Source organism: Engystomops pustulosus, chromosome 3 (genome assembly GCF_040894005.1).
Source record: "Engystomops pustulosus chromosome 3, aEngPut4.maternal, whole genome shotgun sequence".
In the NCBI taxonomy this organism is placed as follows: Eukaryota; Metazoa; Chordata; class Amphibia; order Anura; family Leptodactylidae; genus Engystomops; species Engystomops pustulosus.
Genome location: NC_092413.1, coordinates 229,930,342 through 229,955,885, shown reverse-complemented (window position 1 = coordinate 229,955,885; position 25,544 = coordinate 229,930,342). Strand labels below are relative to the sequence as shown.

At 47.1% G+C, this 25,544-nt stretch overlaps 1 protein-coding gene across 1 annotated transcript in view; it reads right to left on the bottom strand.

Moving 5' to 3' along the window:
* LOC140122765 (fucolectin-like) overlaps positions 1–19,687 on the bottom strand; it is a 69,567-nt gene extending 49,880 nt beyond the window's left edge. The window contains exon 1 of the mRNA XM_072143961.1: positions 19,648–19,687. The gene's annotated coding sequence lies outside the window, so the exon portion shown is untranslated. The remainder of the gene's footprint in view (positions 1–19,647) is intronic.
* Between the last annotated feature and the right edge of the window lie 5,857 nt (positions 19,688–25,544).

Sequence of the window (25,544 nt, the reverse complement as noted above, 5' to 3'; positions counted from 1 at the left end):
ATTACACTGTGTGTGGTGAACAATAGCTTTAATAAGCGATCAGTGGATCGCTTGATCAGGCTTACCTGTAAAAGGGATAAGAGTTAATACATTTAATAAAAACATATTTAAAGAAAAAAAAAAGAAAAAAAATTGAGCGCCAAAATGGTATCACTTGAAAAGAACAACTCAACACGTAAAAATAAGCCCTAAACTCGCTCTGTCAACAAAAAATATTAAAGTTACGTCTCCGAAAAGATGGCGATGCAAAAACAAATGAGATTTCCTCTATTTTAGTTCATTCAGTAAAATTGTAAAAACAAACAAAAAAAAAAAATAACTATATACATGAGGTATTAACGTAATCGTAGTGACATATAGAATAAAGATAATATAGTATTTTTAGTGTACGGTGTACGACCTCCAATAAATAGAAAAAGAAAGGGAACCAAAATTGACAATTTTTCTTTCACCCATACATTCAAGAGTTAATTAAATGTCATCAATAAGCTAATGACCCACTAAAATGAAGTATTTGTAAAGTGCATCTCATGATGCAAAGAATAAGCCCTTAATTGTCCAAAAAAAAAAAGTGACAATGCATAATCTGCGGTGAATGGCGCAGCTCCCCCCCCCCCCATGCCCTGGCGTGTGCCCATACAGCGGAATACCACCACATATGGGGGATTGTTATACACGGAAGGGATTGGGGATTAAAATTCGTGGAGCGTTTTGGCATTTTATCCACTGTGAATTTGTACATTTTGAAAAACACATTAATTTAGTCAAAAAAAAAAAAAAAAATTTCAATTGCATCCGTTTTTGTTTTAACCCCTGTGAAACAGTTAAAGGGTTAACTAACTTCACAAAAGTTGTTTCACATACATTCAAGGGGTCCTTTCTATATTGGGGTAATTTATGGGGTTTTCTTTTATTTAGACCTCTCAAAGTGACCTGAAACTGAGCAGGTCCCTCAATAGCAGGTTTTTGCGTTTTTTATGAAAATATGGAAAATCGCACGTAACGTTCAAAGCCCCATAACATCCTGTAAAAATTTAATATGCATAAAGCATCACGTCCACATAATTTAGTCATTCGGTGAATGTTAGTTATTTCATTTTTAGCGGTTCTGACTATGTATGGGATGAAGTAGAACATTTTGAAGTCCGGTAATCGAGAATTTTTCTAAAGTTTCACCAAATAATTGAGAATTTTTCAAAATTTTCACCAAATATCTGAATTTCTCCTAATTAAATGCAAAACATAACACCAAAATTTTGTAACTAACATGAAGTACAAGGGGTCACGAGAAAACAATTTTAAAATCACTTGGATCTGTTAAAGCTTCCGGAGTTATAACCATTTATAGTGACGCAGGGCAGATTTCAAAAAATGGCCCGTGTCAGGAAGGTGAAAAGTGGCTTCGGCATTAAGGGGTTAATGTCAGTGAAGGATAATCCTGGGCAGCACAAAAGGCACTTCTCCCCCCATCCACTGCATCAGGATAGCCACCAGCCCACCGCAAGGTTGGTTAAATGCGGCAGTTTAATTTCTTTCAATCCAGTATTAGCACTAGAGAAGGTCGGGAAAGGTTTCCCCGGGTAGGACGGCCGGTCCCTTTATAGAACCATCAGGCTTAGTTACCAAAAGGAGCCCGGAAAGTTCCGATTAATCTTCCACCTGTCTTTTCCCAAAGGTCCCTCGGTCAATGACGCTATATAGGAGGTTGTGGCGGTTACGTACGTCTCCTTTGATAGGGCGGTTGACTTAGTGCAGAGAAAGATGGAACTGTCCAAAACTTTCCATAACTAGTTGCGAGCTTTTGCGGTTTCGGTCCCTGGTTTTGGGTAAATGCAGTAACTTAAAGTCGGTAAAGGATAATCCTGGGTAGCACAAAAGGCACATCTCACCCCGGATAACTAGACCCTTGAAGGAAGTCTTGTGGGTTTTGCAGGCATGTCTTCGAGCAGTTAATGGGTCAGGCATCCTATTCACAGCTGCTATAAAGAGAGCAAGGAAAGTCCTGATTATCACAATACATGGTGTATACCATCTCTTATAATGCGACGGGGTCCATCCCAATTCCATTGAGGTTAATATTTTAGAATATTTTCCTTCTCAGCCTGCGGGAGCAGGCTGAGATGTCCATGGCCTTGGTCCGTGTGGGGGGTCGCAGCCGGTGGTAGGAGGGAGGAGGCTGCTCCGTGGCGGAAGTTACACAGGCCCTAAGGCGCTGGAAGATGCCCACATGCCGGCTGCAGGGACGCAGCCGCCATTTCGGGCGAAGTCGGTTCTCAAGATTTTGAAGATGCCAAGCGGGCCTAGCAAGTTGGGAAATGTTTTAATTTATAACATTATTTAATAATTTATCTTAGTTGTTAATAAACGCTGTGGCCTTCCCACATTACCCAAACATTTAGTTTCCCGGTCTGTTGATGGGTGGTTAGTCTAGGTACACGGTCAGGTACCAGACGGTTGGGTGGTTAGTCTAGGTACACGGTCAAGTACCAGGTGGCTGGGTGGTTAGTCTAGGTACACGGTCAAGTACCAGACGGATGGATGATTTATCAAAGTACAAGGTCAAGTACCAGACGGATGGAAGGTTTATCAAAGTACAAGGTCAAGTACCGGATGGTTGGATGGTTGATCAGGGTACAAGGTCAAGTACCAAACGGTTGGATGGTTGATCAAGGCACAAGGTCAAGTACCAAGCGGTTGGATGGTTGATCAAGGTACAAGGTCAAGTACCAAACGGTTGGATGGTTGATCAAGGTACAAGGTCAAGTGCCAATCGGTTGGATGGTTTATCAAGGTACAGGGGCAAGTACCAAATTTAAGGTTTGGGTTTGTTAATCCCTACAGTCTAACAAGCCCCAAAGCAAATAGCGAAGGGGCTGAGGACTGTAGGGGGTGGTTTCTAGCCTTCTGGTAGGCTGGTGGGGCTTGCCCCTTTACTCCTCCTGTGTGAGGTCACAGGAGGTGGTGTTTGGGGGCGGGTAAGGACCCGCCCGGCGGTTTTAAAAAGTCCGAGAGCACGTGGGGGGGCCTCTTTCCTTCTGCCCCCTGGAACGAAGAGGCGAGAAGTCACCCTCCCACCCTGCCCTCAGAATTATTTCTTTTCAGCTTTTCTTTCCTTGGTTCTGGCTGTTTCCTTCTGTTTTCCTACAGACGTCACAGCGAAGGCGGAAGTTACACAGGCCCTAAGGCGCTGGAAGATGCCCACATGCCGGCTGCAGGGACGCAGCCGCCATTTCGGGCGAAGTCGGTTCTCAAGATTTTGAAGATGCCAAGCGGGCCTAGCAAGTTGGGAAATGTTTTAATTTATAACATTATTTAATAATTTATCTTAGTTGTTAATAAACGCTGTGGCCTTCCCACATTACCCAAACATTTAGTTTCCCGGTCTGTTGATGGGTGGTTAGTCTAGGTACACGGTCAGGTACCAGACGGTTGGGTGGTTAGTCTAGGTACACGGTCAAGTACCAGACGGTTGGGTGGTTAGTCTAGGTACACGGTCAAGTACCAGGTGGCTGGGTGGTTAGTCTAGGTACACGGTCAAGTACCAGGCGGATGGATGATTTATCAAAGTACAAGGTCAAGTACCAGACGGATGGAAGGTTTATCAAAGTACAAGGTCAAGTACCGGATGGTTGATCAGGGTACAAGGTCACGTACCAAACGGTTGGATGGTTGATCAAGGCACAAGGTCAAGTACCAAGCGGTTGGATGGTTGATCAAGGTACAAGGTCAAGTACCAAACGGTTGGATGGTTGATCAAGGTACAAGGTCAAGTGCCAATCGGTTGGATGGTTTATCAAGGTACAGGGGCAAGTACCAAATTTAAGGTTTGGGTTTGTTAATCCCTACAGTCCATGGTGACCCCAGTGTTATACTTGCTGAGGTTACACTAGTACATGATGTGTGATGTGTATGAGGTGACAGCAGATGATATAACATGGTAACCCCAGTGTTATACTGGCTGAGGTTACACTAGTACATGATGTGTGAGGTGTATGAGGTGACAGCAGATTATATAACATGGTAACCCCAGTGTTATACTTGCTGAGGTTACACTACTACATGATGTGTGATGTGTATGAGGTGACAGCAGATGATATAACATGGTAACCCCAGTGTTATACTTTCTGAGGTTACACTAGTACATGATGTGTGATGTGTATGAGGTGACAGCAGATGATATAACATGGTAACCCCAGTGTTATACTTGCTGAGGTTACACTAGTACATGATGTGTGAGGTGTATGAGGTGACAGCAGATTATATAACATGGTAACCCCAGTGTTATACTTGCTGAGGTTACACTAGTACATGATGTGTGATGTGTATGAGGTGACAGCAGATGATATAACATGGTAACCCCAGTGTTATACTTGCTGAGGTTACACTACTACATGATGTGTGATGTGTATGAGGTGACAGGAGATGATATAACATGGTAACCCCAGTGTTATACTTGCTGAGGTTACACTAGTACATGATGTGTGATGTGTATGTGGTGACGGCAGATGATATAACATGGTAACCCCAGTGTTATACTTGCTGAGGTTACACTAGTACATGATGTGTGAGATGTATGAGGTGACAGCAGATGATATAACATGGTAACCCCAGTGTTATACTTGCTGAGGTTACACTAGTACATGATGTGTGATGTGTATGAGATGACAGCAGATGATATAACATGGTGACCCCAGTGTTATACTTGCTGAGGTTACACTAGTACATGATGTGTGATGTGTATGAGGTGACAGCAGATGATATAACATGGTGACCCCAGTGTTATACTTGCTGAGGTTACACTAGTACATGATGTGTGATGTGTATGAGGTGACAGCAGATGATATAACATGGTAACCCCAGTGTTATACTTGCTGAGGTTACACTAGTACATGATGTGTGATGTGTATGAGGTGACAGCAGATGATATAACATGGTAACCCCAGTGTTATACTTGCTGAGGTTACACTAGTACATGATGTGTGAGGTATATGAGGTGACAGCAGATGATATAACATGGTAACCCCAGTGTTATACTTGCTGAGGTTACACTAGTACATGATGTGTGATGTGTATGAGGTGACAGCAGATGATATAACATGGTAACCCCAGTGTTATACTTGCTGAGGTTACACTAGTACATGATGTGTGAGGTGTATGAGGTGACAGCAGATGATATAACATGGTAACCCCAGTGTTATACTTGCTGAGGTTACACTAGTACATGATGTGTGATGTGTATGAGGTGACAGCAGATGATATAACATGGTAACCCCAGTGTTATACTTGCTGAGGTTACACTAGTACATGATGTGTGAGGTGTATGAGGTGACAGCAGATGATATAACATGGTAACCCCAGTGTTATACTTGCTGAGGTTACACTAGTACATGATGTGTGATGTATATGTGGTGACAGCAGATGATATAACATGGTGACCCCAGTGTTATACTTGCTGAGGTTACACTAGTACATGATGTGTGATGTGTATGTGGTGACGGCAGATGATATAACATGGTAACCCCAGTGTTATACTTGCTGAGGTTACACTAGTACATGATGTGTGAGGTGTATGAGGTGACAGCAGATGATATAACATGGTGACCCCAGTGTTATACTTGCTGAGGTTACACTAGTACATGATGTGTGATGTGTATGTGGTGACAGCAGATGATATAACATGGTAACCCCAGTGTTATACTTGCTGAGGTTACACTAGTACATGATGTGTGATGTGTATGAGGTGACAGCAGATGATATAACATGGTGACCCCAGTGTTATACTTGCTGAGGTTACACTAGTACATGATGTGTGAGATGTATGAGGTGACAGCAGATGATATAACATGGTAACCCCAGTGTTATACTTTCTGAGGTTACACTAGTACATGATGTGTGATGTGTATGAGGTGACAGCAGATGATATAACATGGTAACCCCAGTGTTATACTTGCTGAGGTTACACTAGTACATGATGTGTGAGGTGTATGAGGTGACAGCAGATTATATAACATGGTAACCCCAGTGTTATACTTGCTGAGGTTACACTAGTACATGATGTGTGATGTGTATGAGGTGACAGCAGATGATATAACATGGTAACCCCAGTGTTATACTTGCTGAGGTTACACTACTACATGATGTGTGATGTGTATGAGGTGACAGGAGATGATATAACATGGTAACCCCAGTGTTATACTTGCTGAGGTTACACTAGTACATGATGTGTGATGTGTATGTGGTGACGGCAGATGATATAACATGGTAACCCCAGTGTTATACTTGCTGAGGTTACACTAGTACATGATGTGTGAGATGTATGAGGTGACAGCAGATGATATAACATGGTGACCCCAGTGTTATACTTGCTGAGGTTACACTAGTACATGATGTGTGATGTGTATGAGATGACAGCAGATGATATAACATGGTAACCCCAGTGTTATACTTGCTGAGGTTACACTAGTACATGATGTGTGATGTGTATGAGATGACAGCAGATGATATAACATGGTGACCCCAGTGTTATACTTGCTGAGGTTACACTAGTACATGATGTGTGATGTGTATGAGGTGACAGCAGATGATATAACATGGTGACCCCAGTGTTATACTTGCTGAGGTTACACTAGTACATGATGTGTGATGTGTATGAGGTGACAGCAGATGATATAACATGGTAACCCCAGTGTTATACTTGCTGAGGTTACACTAGTACATGATGTGTGAGGTGTATGAGGTGACAGCAGATGATATAACATGGTAACCCCAGTGTTATACTTGCTGAGGTTACACTAGTACATGATGTGTGATGTGTATGAGGTGACAGCAGATGATATAACATGGTAACCCCAGTGTTATACTGGCTGAGGTTACACTAGTACATGATGTGTGATGTATATGAGGTGACAGCAGATGATATAACATGGTGACCCCAGTGTTATACTTGCTGAGGTTACACTAGTACATGATGTGTGATGTGTATGAGGTGACAGCAGATGATATAACATGGTAACCCCAGTGTTATACTTGCTGAGGTTACACTAGTACATGATGTGTGATGTGTATGAGGTGACAGCAGATGATATAACATGGTAACCCCAGTGTTATACTTGCTGAGGTTACACTAGTACATGATGTGTGAGGTGTATGAGGTGACAGCAGAGGATATAACATGGTGACCCCAGTGTTATACTTGCTGAGGTTACACTAGTACATGATGTGTGAGGTGTATGAGGTGACAGCAGATGATATAACATGGTAACCCCAGTGTTATACTTGCTGAGGTTACACTAGTACATGATGTGTGATGTGTATGAGGTGACAGCAGATGATATAACATGGTAACCCCAGTGTTATACTTGCTGAGGTTACACTAGTACATGATGTGTGATGTGTATGTGGTGACAGCAGATGATATAACATGGTGACCCCAGTGTTATACTTGCTGAGGTTACACTAGTACATGATGTGTGATGTGTATGAGGTGACAGCAGATGATATAACATGGTGACCCCAGTGTTATACTTGCTGAGGTTACACTAGTACATGATGTGTGAGGTGTTTGAGGTGACAGCAGAGGATATAACATGGTGACCCCAGTGTTATACTTGCTGAGGTTACACTAGTACATGATGTGTGAGGTGTTTGAGGTGACAGCAGAGGATATAACATGGTAACCCCAGTGTTATACTTGCTGAGGTTACACTAGTACATGATGTGTGAGGTGTATGAGGTGACAGCAGATGATTAGAGATGACCGAGCACTAAAATGCTCGGGTACTCGTTATTCGAGACAAACTTTTCCCGATGCTCGAGTGCTCGTCTCGAATAACGAACCCCATTGAAGTCAATGGGAGACTCGAGCATTTTTTAAGGGGACCAAGGCTCTGCACAGGGAAGCTTGGCCAAACACCTGGGAACCTCAGAAAAGGATGGAAGCACCACGGAAATGGACAGGAAACAGCAGGGGCAGCATGCATGGATGCCTCTGAGGCTGCTTAATTGCACCATTATGCCAAAATTATGGGCAACAGCATGGCCATGACAGAGTGACCGAATGAGGCTAGATAGCATCTAAAACATCCAATAATTGACCCTGACACTATAGGGGACGGCATGCAGAGGCAGCGGCAGCAGTGGCAGGCTAGAGAGTCTCATGGCGACATACCCTAAATGGACTCAGGTTTCACCAAAGGAGGTGAAATGATTTCCTATGTGAACAAAAGGTTGACAGTATATTTAGTCGATAACACAGCATGTTGGCGACATAGTGACCAAGATCCATAACGTATCTGGTGAAACACACGAAAAATGAGCCTGACACAGCTCTTTTGATAAGGGGACGACATGTGGAGGCAGCCATGGAGACGACTTCCATGATTAAGAGCGACAGTATGGGGCATTCATATTGCGCTGCTATGATTGCAACTTCAGGTCTCCAGCATGGCGGCGACAGATGGGCCGAGTTCCACTATGTATCTGGTGAAACACCTGAAAATTCTGCCTGACACAGCTCGTTTGATAAGGGGATGATGTGCTGCATATCCTCTCGTGCTCCAGCGTCTGGGGTATAGAGAGTTGAAATGAGACATTGGTGGACGCTGTGGAGGATCGTGGAGGCAAAATGGAGGAAACAGCAGGGGCAGCATGCATGGATGCCTCTGAGGCTGCCTAATCTTGGGATGGAGCTGGCGGTCCGCTGCCAGGCGAGCTTTCCCTGTCCAAGCCCCTGTCTCTCGGCTCCTCCCCACCCAAAATGGGCCTGGGGGCCAGAAGCGTTTACTTTGAAAAAATTATAATTTTCAAAGCAGGCCGGGTCGTTTGAATATTTCACCTAGGAATAATGGAATAGCATAGTGGTTCTATTTTTAATTGTTTTTACGGAAATGGTTCCATGATTAAGAGCGACAGTATGGGGCATCCATATTGCGCTGCTATGATTGCAACTTCAGGTCTCCAGCATGGCGGCGACAGATGGGCCGAGTTCCACTATGTATCTGGTGAAACACCTTAAAATTCTGCCTGACACAGCTCGTTTGATAAGGGGACGATGTATGGAGGCAGTGAACTAGTAGTAGATTAAAGGTGCTGCAGTTAACACTATGTTAGTTGGATCTTGAGATGGAGCTGGCGCTCCGCTGCCAGGCGAGCTTTCGCCAATCCAAGCCCCTGTCTCTAGGCTACTCCCCAAACAGCACTTCTGAGAACCTTTTGTATAAGATCAAGTGTAGTAGCGTTCTTATAAGTTTAGGATATGGCGGGTGAGGGGAATGTAAACAGATGCGCAAGAAGCGCTGAAATAATATTGGTAAATGATAAAAGTTTGGCAGTATATTTTGTGGATTACACAGCAGGGTGGCGACAAAGTTAACAAGTTTGATGTGGAAGCCATGAAAACAACCCAAAATTCTGCCCGACACAGCTCGTTTGATAAGGGGACGATGTATGGAGGCAGTGAACTAGTAGTAGATTAAAGGTGCTGCAGTTAAAACTATGTTAGTTGGATCTTGAGATGGAGCTGGCGCTCCGCAGCCAGGCAAGCTTTCGCCAATCCAAGCCCCTGTCTCTAGGCTACTCCCCAAACAGCACTTCTAAGAACCTTTTGTATAAGATCAAGTGTAGTAGCGTTCTTATAAGTTTGGGATATGGCGGGTGAGGGGAATGTAAACAGATGCCCAAGAAGCGCTGAAATAATATTGGTAAATGATAAAAGTTTGCCAGTATATTTTGTGGATTACACAGCAGGGTGGCGACAAAGTTAACAAGTTTGATGTGGAATCCATGAAAACAACCCAAAATTCTGCCTGACACAGTTCGTTTGATACGGAGACCATGTATGGAGGCAGCTATATGGATGAGTTTTGGAGGCAGCTATGGCGATGACGTGTGGAGGTAGCAATGGAGACAACGTGTGGAGCCAGCTAAAAAGACGACATGTGGAGGCTGCTATGGAGACAATTTAATTTGGATAGTGCCTGTATGTGGCAGTCCAAAAAAGTTTTCAAACCAGAGGAGCAGGTAGGTGGTCCTCCAGAAAAATTTAATAAATTGAGTGCCTGTATGTGGCAGTCCAAAAAAGTTTTCAAACCAGAGGAGCAGGTAGGTGGTCCTCCAGAAAAATTAAATAGATTTAGTGCCTGTATGTGGCACTCCCAAAAATTGCTTAAAACAGAGGACCGGGTAGGTGGCCCTCCAGAAAAATTAAATATATAGAGTACTATAGCTAGAGCCAGTTGGCCCTGGCAAAAAATAGCCAGTTTCCTATGCTTTAGTGTACAAAGAGGAGGAGAAGGAGGACAATGAGGAGGAGGAGTGCATACATTATTCAGGTTGAGCTTCTTTCACCTGGTGGAGAATGAAAATGCGGAGAAATCCAGGCTTTATTCATCTTGATAAGCATCAGCCTGTCAGCGCTTTCAGTCGACAGGCGTGTACGCTTATCGGTGATGATGCCACCAGCTGCACTGAAAACCCGCTCGGACAACACGCTAGCAGCAGGGCAGGCAAGAACCTCCAAGGCATACAGCACCAGTTCGTGCCACATGTCCAGCTTTGAAACCCAGTAGTTGTAGGGAGCTGTGTGATCATTTAGGACGATGGTATGGTCAGCTACGTACTCCCTCACCATCTTTCTGTAAAGATCAGCCCTACTCTGCCGAGACTGGGGACAGGTGACAGTGTCTTGCTGGGGTGAAATAAAACTGGCAAAGGCCTTGTAAAGCGTACCCCTGCCAGTGCTGGACAAGCTGCCTGCTCGCCTACTCTCCCTCGCTACTTGTCCCGCAGAAGTACGCCCTCTGCCGCTAGCGCTGTCAGAAGGGAAATACTGTTTCAGCTTGTGCACCAGGGCCTGCTGCTATTCATGCATTCTCACACTCCTTTCCTCTCCAGGGATGAGAGTGGAAAGATTTTGCTTGTACCGTGGGTCCAGGAGAGTGAATACCCAGTAATCGGTGCTGGAATAAATTCTTTGAACGCGAGGGTCACGGGATAGGCAGCCTAGCATGAAATCTGCCATATGCGCCAGAGTACCAACGCGCAACAATTCACTCCCCTCACTGGCCTGACTGCCCATTTCCTCCTCCTCCAACTCCTCTTCTTCTGCCCATACACGCTGAACAGTGAAGGACTGAACAATGGTCCCCTATTCTGTCTCGCCAACATTCTCCTCCTCTTCCTCCTCATCCTCCTCCACCTCCTCCGATATGCGCTGAGAAACAGACCTAAGGGTGCTTTGGCTATCAACAAGGGAATCTTCTTCCCCCGTCTCTTGTGACGAGCGCAAAGCTTCCGACTTCATGCTGACCAGAGAGTTTTTCAACAGGCCAAGCAGCGGGATGGTGAGGCTGATGATGGCGGCATCGCCACTGACCATCTGTGTTGACTCCTCAAAGTTACTCAGCACCTGACAGATATCAGACATCCACGTCCACTCCTCATTGTAGACTTGAGGAAGCTGACTGACCTGACTACCAGTTCTGGTGGAAGTTGACATCTGGCAGTCTACAATCGCTCTGCGCTGCTGGTAAACTCTGGATAACATGGTTAATGTTGAATTCCACCTCGTGGGCACGTCGCACAACAGTCGTTGAGCGGGCAGTTGGAGGCGGCGCTGCGCTGCCCTGAGAGTGGCAGCATCTGTGCTGGACTTCCTGAAATGCGCACAGATGCGGCGCACCTTTGTGAGCAAATCAGACAGATTGGGGTATGTCTTGAGGAAACGCTGAACTATGAGATTTAACACATGGGCCAGGCATGGCACATGTGTCAGTCTGCCGAGTTGCAGAGCCACCACCAGGTTACGGCCGTTGTCACACACAACCATGCCTGGCTTCAGGTTCAGCGGTGCCAGTCACAGATCAGTCTGCGCCGTGATGCCCTGTAATAGCTCTTGGGCGGTGTGCCTTTTAATGCCTAGGCTCAGCAGTTTGAGCACCGCCTGCTGTCGCTTAGCGACGGCACTGCTGCTGTGCCTAGAGCTACCGACTGATGGCGCCATGCCCACGGATGGTAACGAGGAGGAGGAGGAGGTGGAGGAGGGGTGGGAGGAGGAGGAGGCATAGTAGGCCTTTGAGACCTGGACCGAGGTAGGCCCCGCAATCCTCGGCGTCAGCAGTATATGACCAGCCCCAGGGTCAGACTCGGTCCCAGCCTCCACCAAGTTAAACCAATGTGCCGTCAGCAATATATAGTGGCCCTGCCCGGCAGCACTCGTCCACGTGTCCGTGGTCAGGTGGACCTTGTCAGAAACGGCGTTGGTCAGGGCACGGATGATGTTCTCTGACACGTGCTTGTGCAGGGCTGGGACGGCACATCGGGAAAAGTAGTGGCGGCTGGGGACTGAATACCGAGGGGCGGCCGCCGCCATGAGGTTTGGAAAGGCCTCGGTCTCTACCAGCCTATAGGGCAGCATCTCCAGGCTAAGCAACTTGGAGATGTGGACGTTGAGGGCTTGGGCGTGTGGGTGGGTTGCGCTATACTTCCTTTTGCGCTCCAGCGTCTGGGGTATGGAGAGCTGAACGCTGGTGGATGCTGTGGAGGATCGTGGAGGCGAAGATGGGGTTTTCGTGCGGGAGGTGTTTGGGCCGTGGTCCTGGGCAGGGAGCTGACTAGCAGATGACACAGGGGAAGGAGCAGTGGTGTGCCCGGCTGGAGGTGAACGGGCTTGGTGCCATTGAGTGGGGTGTTTAGCATTCATATGCCTGCGCATACTGGTGGTAGTTAAGCTAGTAGTGGTGGAACCCCTGCTGATCCTGGTTTGGCAAAGGTTGCACACCACAGTCCGTCGGTCATCCGGTGTTTCTTTAAAGAACCTCCAGACTTCTGAAAATCTAGCCCTCGCCACGGGAGCTTGACTACGGGCCACATTTGGCGCTGATGCACCAGCTCTGGCCCTGCCTCTCCGTCTGGCTCCCCCACTGCCTCTTCCAACCTGTTCTGCTATAGGACTCGCCTCCGTCTCAGAAGCACTGTGTTCACCCGGCCTATCAACCCAGCTTGGGTCTGTCACCTCATCATCCTCCGATCCCTCAGTCTGCTCCCCCCTCGGACTTCCTGCCCTGACAACAACTTCACCACTGTCTGACAACCGTGTCTCCTCATCGTCCGACACCTCTTTACACACTTCTTCCACCACGTCAATAATGTCATCATCACCCACAGACTGCGACTGGTGGAAAACCTGGGCATCGGAAAATTGCCCAGCAGCAACCGGACAAGTGGTTTCTGACTGTGGGAAGGGTCCAGAAAACAGTTCCTCAGAGTATGCCGCTTCAAATGCCAAATTTTGCTGGGAGGGGGCAGACTGGGGGGAAGGAGGCTGAGGTGGAGGAGCCGGAGGTGGAGGAGCCGGAGGAGTTCTGATTTCGGTGACATGGGTGGACTGCGTGGAAGACTGACTGGTGGACAAATGGCTAGAAGCATTGTCCGCAATCCACGACATCACCTCTTCGCACTGTTCTGGCCTCAACAGTGCTCTACCACGAGTCCCAGTAACTTGAGACATGATGAACCTAGGGAGTGTAGCTCTGCGGCGTTCCCCTGCTCCCTCATCAGCAGGTGGTGTCTCACCCCGCCCAGGACCACGGCCTCTGACCCCTGCAGTAGTTGGACGCCCACGTCCACGCCCTCGTCCTCTACCCCTAGCCCTCGGGTTAAACATTTTGAAAATGAAAGTTATAACTTTAATTTTTTTTTTACTTTTTTTTTGTGTTTTTTAGTTTTTAAAACCAAACGATGCTATCCTATTGCTATGGCTATTTTCTAGCCAACTATGAAAGCACACTGCTATGCCAGATGAGATGACGCTGAGTTATGAAAAAATAAACGTAAAATAAAAAGTAAATGGCAGACTGTGCCTAATTGAAATCCAACCCCTAATAAATTGTCCCACTTCGGTCTTTGCGATGGATATGTGCGTCACTAAGCGCTAAACACAGCGGTCGCAAGTCTCACTGCAAATTCCTCACAATATGGTAGTAGATGCACTACAGCAAGGACAGCCACCAGCAGATCAACCAGAAATAAAATATATAACGCTATTGTAGGCCTAAGTAAGCCGTTTGGATTCTCCTATGGCTATTTTCTAGCCAACTATGAAAGCACACTGCTATGCCAGATGAGATGACGCTGAGTTATGAAAAAATAAACGTAAAATAAAAAGAAACTGGCAGACTGTGCCTAATTGAAATCAAACCCCTAATAAATTGTCCCACTTTGGTGTTTGAGGTGGATATGTGTGTCACTAAGAGCTAAACACAACGGTAGCAAATCCCCCTGCTAATTCCTCACAATATGGTACTAGCTGCACTACTAGTGCCAGCAAGCCCAGCCACAAGCAAATAAAAAAAAAATGTATAACGTTATTGTAGCCCTAAGAAGGGCTGTTGGGTTCTTGTAGAATCTCTCCTGCCTAACAGTAATCTACTAGCACCCTAACGCTTTCCCTGACCAGCTCTCTCCCTAGCGGCATCCAGACACAGAATGATCCGAGCAGCGCAGGCAGGGGCTAGTCTATTCCAGGGTCACCTGATCTGGCCAGCCAACCACTGCTATTGACGTGTAAGGGTACCACGTTATGCTGGGTGGAGTGCAGAGTCTCCTGGCTTGTGATTGGCTCTGTTTCTGGCCGCCAAAAAGCAAAACGGCGGGAGCTGCCATTTTCTCGAGCGGGCGAAGTATTCGTCCAAGCAACGAGCAGTTTCGAGTACGCTAATGCTCGAACGAGCATCAAGCTCGGACGAGTATGTTCGCTCATCTCTACCTATGACCATTGAACCTCTTTCTCAGTCCAGTCATTGAGAAATTTACAGCCAGATGATCTAAGTCCACGTTATTGTTTAAAATAGAAATATTTCCCTAGAAATGTATCTTTTAATTGTATTAATTTATTAATCTTTTATATATACACTTGCACTTTATATATTAAAAAGATTGTTTACATAATTTAAAAAAACTCCTTTCTCTTTTTCCTTTTCATTATGGTAATCGTTTTCCCCATTTTAAATGCATAAAACTACAATTATTACAAACAGAATATGCACAAAGGTTTTACACTCACAATAAATGGTTCCTTACTAGAGATGAGCGAGTATTGATGCTCGTTCGAGTATTAGAGTACAAGGAAGTGCTCGTTGCTGGGACGAGTATTTCCCCTGCTCGAGATCGATCATTTAATTAAGAAAAGACAGTGAAGAACAATGAAGAATAGAATAAAAACAGTGAACACAGGATCATGTAAGTGAAGAACACATTGCAGATGTTCCGAACATCTGCTCACTTAGCCAAAGACACAAGCGCCGACGCTGGATCAGGCATGCAGGAGCGGCGGCTGAAGTGGAGGGGAGCGGGGCTGGAGCGGGCATGGAGGAGCGGAACGGGCATCACCGAGCGGGTATGGAGGTGCGGAGCGGGGGCTGGAGCAGGCATGGAGGATTGGAGCGGGCATGGAGGAGCGGGCATCACGGAGCGGAGCAGGGCTGGAGCGGGCATAGAGGATTGGAGCGGGGCTGGAGCGGGCATGGAGGAGTCGGCATCACAGAGCGGAGCAGGGCTGGAGCGGGCATGAAGAATTGGAGCGGGGCTGAAGTGGGCATGGAGGAACAGAGTGGAGCTGGAGCTGGCATGGAGGATCGGAGCGGGGCTGGAGCGGGCATGGAGGATCGGAGCGGGGCTGGAGCGGGCATGAAGGATCGGAGCGGGGCTGGAGCGGGCATGGAGGAGAAGAGCGGGCTGGAGCGGGCATGAAGGATCGGAGCGGGGCTGGAGCGGGCATGGAGGAGAAGAGCGGGCTGGAGCGGGCATGGAGGATCGGAGCGGGCATGGAGGAGTGGGCATCACAGAGCTGAGCGGGGCTGGAGCGGGCATGGAGGATCGGAGCGGGGCTGGATCGGCATGGAGGATCGGAGTGGGGCTGGATAGGGCATGTAGGATCGGAGTGGGGCTGGAGCGGGCATGGAGGAGCAGAGCAGGAGCGGGCAGGGAGGATCGGAGCGGGCATGGAGGAGCGGGCATCACGGAGCAGGGCAGGCGGAGCAGAGCTGGAGCGGGCATGGAGGATCAAAGCGGGCATGGAGGAGCGGGCATCACAGAGAGGAGCGGGGCTGGAGCGGGCATGGAAGATTGGAGCAGGGCTGGAGCGAGTATGAAGGATCGGAGCGGGGCTGGAGCGGGCATGGAGTAGCAGAGCAGGGCTGGAGCGGGCATGGAGGAGCAGAGCAGGGCTGGAGCGGGCATGGAGGATCAGAGCGGGGGCTGAAGCGGAGGCTGGAGCGGAGCGGGGCTGTAGCAGGACCAACAGCACAGAAAGAACACAGTGAAGAACAGATTGCAGATGTTCCGAGCACTCGAGCATCAGGAAAAGTTTGTCTCGAATAACGAGCACTCGAGCATTTTAGTGCTTGCTCATCTCTATTCCTTACATATTAAAGTTTTACCACTATTGACAAAATATAAGAAAAAAATGGAAAAAAATTCTCAAGACAAGACATCCAATTAGTTGCGGATACCTGTCAATCAAGTTTCGGAAATCCGCCAAACAACCTGATGTCATTTCCCTTTAGTTTTGTATAAAATGTGTCTTTTAAGTGCAAGATTATGTAGGTTTTTAACCCCTTCACACTCCGTGGCGGATATATCCGCCACGGAGCGCAGTGACTTAGCGCTCAGTGGCGGATATATCCGCCACGGCGCATATGCCGGCTCGGCTCTGGATCAGAGCCAAACCGGCATCGGGAAACACGGGGTGCCGGCACCCCAGTGTAACACCCGCGGTCGGAGTGGGCTCCGATCGCGGGTGTGTAACCCGTTAAATGCCGTGGTCAGCACGACCGCGGCATCTAACATGCCCCTGGGGGTCTTTCCCCCACGATCGGCCCCCTGAACCGTTTTCGGGGGACGCCGATCGCTGCTATGGAAGTGCTGGTCTCAGGCTAACACTGATAATACCCTGCAATACATGATTATTGCAGAGTATTATCATGAACAAGCAATCAGATGATTGCTTGGTCATTTCCCATGGTGGAAAAAGTGAAAAAGTAAAAAAAAATGTTATTCAATAAAAAATAAAGTAATAAATCAATAAAAATGCCCATAAGCCCCATAACATATAAAGAGACATATAACCCCAAAAAAGTCTAAATCATAACAAAAACCCCACATATATAGTATCACCGCGTCCGTAACAACCCGTAGAATACAAGTAAATCATTATTGAACCCGTGCGATGAACGCCGTTAAAAAAAACTATTGAAAACCCACCAAAAATTAACATTTTTACCTATTCAATCTTACAAAAAATTCCATCAAAAGTGATCAAAAAAACATATGTACTCCATAATGATACTGCTGCAAAGTACAGCATGTCCCTCAAAAAACAAGCCATCAACCAGCTCCCAAGTCAAAAAAGTAACAATGTTATGCCACTTGGAAGACGGCAATGCAAAAATGATAGATTTTTTCCCACATTAGGGTTTTATTTGACAGATTTAGTAAAATGTAAGAAAATATATTCAAGTCTGGTATCCCCGTAATCGTATCGTCCCATAGAATAAAGCTAACATTATTATTAGGCTAAACGGTGAACACGAAAAAAAAAAGTCAAACATCCAGTACAGAATTGAAGCTTTTCTACTCATACCCTCAAAAACGAGTTTCTAAATTTTCAACAATAGAAGATACCAACCCCAAAATGGCAACACTGGAAAAAGCATCTCATCCCGCAAAAAAAAATGCCGTCACATGACCCCAATAACGGAAAAGCGAAAATTTATAGCCTACAAAAGGGACCAAAGAGGAAACTAAAATCCTGGCAGCTGCAGGTCCCTCCCTCTCTTCTGCACCTCGCTGTGCCCCCATAACACAAGTAACATCCACATGTGGGGGTCTCTGCACTCGGGAGAAGTAACGGCCACATGTGGGGGGTCTCTGCACTCGGGAGAAGTAACGGCCACATGTGGGGGGTCTCTGTACTCGGGAGAAGTAACGGCCACATGTGGGGGGTCTCTGCACTCGGGAGAAATTGCAGAACAAATTGTATGATGGGTTTTCTATTTTTATCTTTTGGAAATGTGTACATTTTAGGGCTAAATGAACGTATAACCGGAACAATTTGACCAATCTAAATTTCACCTCCATTTTGATTCAATTACTATGAAGATCTCAAGGGGTTAACAATCTTCCTAAAAGCTGTTTCTGATAGTTTGAGGGGGGCAGATTTGAAAATGGGTTGATTATATACGGGGGTTTTGATACTAAATATGTAACATTTCATTCAAAACTGTATTTATCCGCAAAAGAGTAAATTCTGAAAATACGGAAAATCGCTATTCGATTTGGAAGCCGAGCGACATCAAAATATATTATCCAGACATTTCAAAAATTATGAAAATGTAAAGTAGACAAATGGGAAATGTTATGCAGCAACTTATTTAGGTGGTAAATCTATCTGCCTGAAAACGCAATGATTTTGAATTTAAAAAAAGTGAGATTTTTCAAAAAATTCATCATTTTTTCTTTTTTTGGAAAATAAACACAAAACTTATCAGCCAGCATTTACCACTAAAATGAAGTACAACATGTGGGGAAAAAACAGTCCCAGAATCGTTTTGATAAGTAACAGAGTTCAAAAGTTATAACCATATAAAGAGACGCAAGTCAGAATACAAAAAATGGGGCTGAGCCTTAAGCTGTAAAATGGCTGCGTCCTTAAGGGGTTAATGCCTGAAGAAGATCCCAGTACAGGATCGAAACGCGTTGCAAATTACTAAAGACATCACCAATTAAACTTACGAGAAGTGTATGCAGCGCCATTTCTTATGACTCCGAAAAGAAACTCCTCTGTGCTTCGACTTTTGTAAATATTGTATGAGGGGAATGGAAAATATTGGGGCTTATTTACTAAGGGTCTGATTCCGTCGGGTTTTGTGATTCCGATGTGCACCGAATTGCCCCGGGTTTTTGCCGCACACGATCGGATTGTGTCGCATCGGTGCCGGCTTGCACGCGACACAAAACGAGGGGCGTGGTCGTCGGAAAACCCGACGGTTTCGGAAAAACCGCGGAATTTTAAAAAGAATTGTGTCACAAGACACGCACTTACATGCACCAGGAAGAAGAAGGAGAACTCCTGCAGACCTCGGCGCAGAAGCAACGGATCCAGGAATTCGGGCGCACGGGCTTAGTGAATCGCGGCAGACCCGAATCCATGTCGGACAACGCACTGCGGGGATCGCAACGGGAACGGGTAAGTAAATCTGCCCCATTGTGTAAGATTCTTTATGTTATTTTTATTGGTGTGATGTTGTTATGTTTTAGATTTTATATACTAATAAAAACATCTACTTAATAAAAAAGTTATAAATTATAATTGAATTGAACCTAAAAATAAAGGGGATGAAGTCAATTGAACAGCAAAGAAAAGCTTTAAAACGAAAATGATGCAATTATGACGTGTGCAAGGCTTAGACTATTAATTGACATAACTGTGAATGACAACTTATCCCTCACATGACAAAACCTCATCCAGCCTTAAAAATGGAAAAAAAAAAAATTGTGGCAACTGGGAGGAGAAAACTGAAAAATGGCTCCAACAGTAAGTACCCGCTAGTAATGAGAGGATCATAGTGACTGCATCTACAATGTGGACAATACCTGAGGATGTGCTGATGTCTCTGATGCTCCTGTGATGTCTCTGATGACTTGACAGAATTTATACCTTCCACATGAGCAGCTTTTTTCTTTAGAACTAATAAAGTGGATATTTAGTACAGTCATAATTAGAGATGAGTGAACATACTCGTCCGAGCTTGATGCTCGTTCGAGCATTAGCGTACTCGAAACTGCTCGTTGCTCGGACGAATACTTCGCCCGCTCGAGAAAATGGCAGCTCCCGCCGTTTTGCTTTTTGGCGGCCAGAAACAGAGCCAATCAGAAGCCAGGAGACTCTGCACTCCACCCAGCATGACGTGGTACCCTTACACGTCGATAGCAGTGGTTGGCTGGCCAGATCAGGTGACCCTGGAATAGACTAGCCCCTGCCTGCGCTGCTCGGATCATTCTGTGTCTGGATGCCGCTAGGGAGAGAGCTGCTGCTGGTCAGGGAAAGCGTTAGGGTGTTCTATTACAATAGTGTTAGGCAAGAGTGATTCTACAAGAACCCAACAGCCCTTCTTAGGGCTACAATAACGTTATGCTTTTTTTTTTTTTATTTGCAGCTAGTACCATATTGTGAGGAATTTGCAGGGGGACTTGCTACCGTTGTGTTTAGCGCTTAGTGACGCACATATCCACCTCAAACACCAAAGTGGGAAAATTTATTAGGGGTTGGATTTCAATTAGGCACAGTCTGCCAGTTTCTTTTTATTTTACGTTTATTTTTTCATAACTCAGCGTCATCTCATCTGGCATAGCAGTGTGCTTTCATACTTGGCTAGAAAATAGCCATAGCAATAGGATAGCATTGTTTGGTTTTAAAAACTAAAAAACACAAAAAAAACAAAAAAACACAAAAAAACACAAAAAAGTAAAAAAAAAATTAAAGTTATAACTTTCATTTTCAAAATGTTTAACCCGAGGGCTAGGGGTAGAGGACGAGGGCGTGGACGTGGGCGTCCAACTACTGCAGGGGTCAGAGGCCGTGGTCCTGGGCGGGGTGAGACACCACCTGCTGATGAGGGAGCAGGGGAACGCAGCAGAGCTACACTCCCTAGGTTCATGTCTGAAGTTACTGGGACTCGTGGTAGAGCACTGTTGAGGCCAGAACAGTGCGAACAGGTGATGTCGTGGATTGCCGACAATGCTTCAAGCAATTTGTCCACCAGTCAGTCTTCCACGCAGTCCACCCATGTCACCGAAATCGGCACTCCTCCAGCTCCTGCACCTCAGCCTCCACCCCCCCAGTCTGCCCCCTCCCAGGAAAATTTGGCATTTGAACCGGCATACTCTGAGGAACTGTTTTCTGGACCCTTCCCACAGTCACAAACCACTTGTCCGGTTGCTGCTGAGCTATTTTCCGATGCCCAGGTTTTCCACCAGTCGCAGTCTGTGGGTGATGATGACCTTCTTGACGTAGTGGAAGAAGTGTGTAAAGAGGTGTCCGACGATGAGGAGACACGGTTGTCAGACAGTGGGGAAGTTGTTGTCAGGGCAGAAAGTCCGAGGGGGGAGCAGACTGAGGGATCGGAGGATGATGAGGTGACAGACCCAAGCTGGGTTGATAGGCCGGGTGAACACAGTGCTTCTGAGACGGAGGAGAGTCCTCGACCAGAACAGGTTGGAAGAGGCAGTGGTGGGGCCAGACGGAGAGGCAGGGCCAGAGCAGGTGCATCAGCGCCAAATGTGTCACGTAGTGAAGCTCCCGTGGCGAGGGCTCCCGCGGCGAGGGCTAGATTTTCAGAAGTCTGGAGGTTCTTTAAGGAAACACCGGATGACCGGCGGACTGTGGTGTGCAACCTTTGCCAAACCAGGATCAGCAGGGGTTCCACCACTACTAGCTTAACTACCACCAGTATGCGCAGGCATATGAATGCTAAACACCCCACTCAGTGGCACCAAGCCCGTTCACCTCCGGCCGTGCACACCACTGCTCCTTCCCCTGTGTCAGCTGATAGTCAGCCCCCTGCCCAGGACCCTGGCACAAAAACCCCATCGTCGCCTCCACGATCCTCCACAGCATCCACCAGCGTTCAGCTCTCCATACCCCAGACGCTGGAGCGGAAAAGGAAATATAGTGCAACCCACCCGCACGCCCAAGCCCTTAATGTCCACATCTCCAGATTGCTTAGCCTGGAGATGCTGCCCTATAGGCTAGTAGAGACCGAGGCCTTTCGCAACCTCATGGCGGCGGCCGCCCCTCGGTATTCGGTCCCCAGCCGCCACTACTTTTCCCGATGTGCCGTCCCAGCCCTGCACCAGCACGTGTCAGACAACATCATCCGTGCCCTGACCAACGCCGTTTCTGACAAGGTCCACCTGACCACGGACACGTGGACGTGTGCTGCCGGGCAGGGCCACTATATATCGCGGACGGCACATTGGGTTAACTTGGTGGAGGCTGGGACCGAGTCTGACCCTGCGGCTGGTCATATACTGCCGACGCCGAGGATTGCGGGGCCTACCTCGGTCCAGGTCTTTCAGGCCTACTATGACTCCTCCTCCTCCTACCCCTCCTCCACCTCCGAACTACCATCCGTGGGCATGGCGCCATCAGTCGCTAGCTCTAGGCACAGCAGCAGTGCCGTCGCTAAGCGACAGCAGGCGGTGCTCAAACTGCTGAGCCTAGGCGATAAAAGGCACACCGCCCAAGAACTATTACAGGGCATCACGGCGCAGACTGATCTGTGGCTGGCACCGCTGAACCTGAAGCCAGGCATGGTTGTGTGTGACAACGGCTGTAACCAGGTGGCGGCTCTGCAACTCGGCAGACTGACACATGCGCCATGCCTGGCCCATGTGTTAAATCTGATAGTTCAGCGTTTCCTCAAGACATACCCCAATCTGTCTGATTTGCTCACGAAGGTGCGCCACATCTGTGCGCATTTCAGGAAGTCCAGCACAGATGCTGCCACTCTCAGGGTAGCGCAGCGCCACCTCCAACTGCCCGCTCACCGACTGTTGTGCGACGTGCCCACGAGGTGGAATTCAACATTAACCATGTTATCCAGAGTTTACCAGCAGCGCAGAGCGATTGTAGACTGCCAGATGTCAACTTCCACCAGAACTGGTAGTCAGGTCAGTCAGCTTCCTCAAGTCTACAATGAGGAGTGGACGTGGATGTCTGATATCTGTCAGGTGCTGAGTAACTTTGAGGAGTCAACACAGATGGTCAGTGGCGATGCCGCCATCATCAGCCTCACCATCCTGCTGCTTGACCTGTTGAAAAACTCTCTGATCAGCATGAAGTCGGAAGCTTTGCGCTCGTCACAAGAGACGGGGGAAGAAGAATCCCTTGTTGATAGCCAAAGCACCCTCAGGTCTCTTTCTCAGCGCATATCGGAGGAGGTGGAGGAGGATGAGGAGGAAGAGGAGGAGAATGTTGGCGAGACACAAGAGGGGACCATTGTTCAGTCCTTCACTGTTCAGCGTGTATGGGCAGAAGAAGAGGAGTTGGAGGAGTTGGAGGAGGAGGAAATGGAGAGTCAGGCCAGTGAGGGGAGTGAATTGTTGCGCGTTGGGACTCTGGCGCATATGGCAGATTTCATGCTAAGCTGCCTATCCCGTGACCCTCGCGTTCAAAGAATTTATTCCAGCACCGATTACTGGGTATTCACTCTCCTGGACCCACGGTACAAGCAAAATCTTTCCACTCTCATCCCTGGAGAGGAAAGGAGTGTGAGAATGCATGAATACCAGCAGGCCCTGGTGCACAAGCTGAAACAGTATTTCCCTTCTGACAGCGCTAGCGGCAGAGTGCGTAGTTCTGCAGGACAAGTAGCGAGGGAGAGTAGGCGAGCAGGCAGCTTGTCCAGCACTGGCAGGGGTACGCTTTACAAGGCCTTTGCCAGTTTTATGTCACCCCAGCAAGACACTGTCACCTGTCCCCAGTCTCTTTAGAGTAGGGCTGATCTTTACAGAAAGATGGTGAGGGAGTACGTAGCTGACCATACCATCGTCCTAAATGATCACACAGCTCCCTACAACTACTGGGTTTCAAAGCTGGACATGTGGCACGAACTGGCGCTGTACGCCTTGGAGGTTCTTGCCTGCCCTGCCGCTAGCGTGTTGTCCGAGCGGGTTTTCAGTGCAGCTGGTGGCATCATCACCGATAAGCGTACACGCCTGTCGACTGACAGCGCTGACAGGCTGACGCTTATTAAGATGAATAAAGCCTGGATTTCTCATAATTTCCAATCTCCACCAGGTGAAGGAAGCTCAACCTGAATAATTTATGCACTCCTCCTCCTCATTTTCCTCCTTCTCCTCCTCTTTGTACACTAAAGCAGAGGAAACTGGCTATTTTTTGACAGGGCCCACTGGCTCTAGCTATAGTACTTTATGCATTTAATTTTTCTGGAGGGCCACCTACCCGGTCCTCTGTTTTAAACAATTTTTGGGTGTGCCACATACAGGCACTCAATCTATTCAATTTTTCTGGAGGGCCACCTACCTGCTCCTCTGGTTTGAAAACTTTTTTGGACTGCCACATACAGGCACTCAATCTATTTCATTTTTCTGGAGGGCCACCTACCTGCTCCTCTGGTTTGAAAACTTTTTTGGACTGCCACATACAGGCACTCAATCTATTTCATTTTTCTGGAGGGCCACCTACCTGCTCCTCTGGTTTGAAAACTTTTTTGGACTGCCACATACAGGCACTATCCAAATTAAATTGTCTCCATAGCAGCCTCCACACGTTGTCTCCATTGCTACCTCCAAAAGTCGTCCATATAGCTGCCTCCATACATCGTCCCCTTATCAAACGAGGTGTGTCAGGCAGAAATTTGGGTTGTTTTCATGGATTCCACATCAAAGTTGTTAACTTTGTCGCCACCCTGCTGTGTTATCCACAAAATATACTGGCAAACTTTAATGATTAACCGATATTATTTCAGCGCTTCTTGCGCATCTGTTGATTACACTGCTGTGTAATCCACAAAATATACTGCCAAACTTTTACCATTTACGGATATTATTTCAGCGCTTCTTGCGCATCTGTTTACATTCCCCTCACCCGCCATATCCCAAACTTATAAGAACGCTACTACACTTAACTTGGTGGAGGCTGGGACCGAGTCTGACCCTGGGGCTGGTCATATACTGCCGACGCCGAGGATTGCGGGGCCTACCTCGGTCCAGGTCTCAAAGGACTACTATACCTCCTCCTCCTCCCACCCCTCCTCCACCTCCTCCTCCTCCGAATTACCTTCCGTGGGCATGGCGCCATCAGTCGGTAGCTCTAGGCACAGCAGTAGTGCCGTCGCTAAGCGACAGCAGGCGGTGCTCAAACTGCTGAGCCTAGGCGATAAAAGGCACACTGCCCAAGAGCTATTACAGGGCATTCCACATCAAACTTGTTAACTTTGTCGCCACCCTGCTGTGTAATCCACAAAATATACTGGCAAACTTTTATCATTTACCGATATTATTTCAGCGCTTCTTGCGCATCTGTTTACATTCCCCTCAATCGCCATATCCCAAACTTATAAGAACGCTACTACACTTGATCTTATACAAAAGGTTCTTAGAAGTGCTGTTTGGGGAGTAGCCTAGAGACAGGGGCTTGGATTGGCGAAAGCTCGCCTGGAAGCGGAGCGCCAGCTCCATCCCAAGATCCAACTAACATAGTTTTAACTGCAGCACCTTTAATCTACTACTAGTTCACTGCCTCCATAATAATAATAATAATAATCTTTATTTATATAGCGCCATCATATTCCGTAGCGCTTTACAAATCATAGGAAACAAATACAAATGTAATGTAACAGAGCACAACATTTGTATGGAACAACAGGAGTGAGGTCCCTGCTCGCCAGAGCTTACGGTTTATGAAGATGATGGGGTAACACGAGGTAAAAGAATATTTAATGGTCAAGCCATTCTTCTTAGGGAAT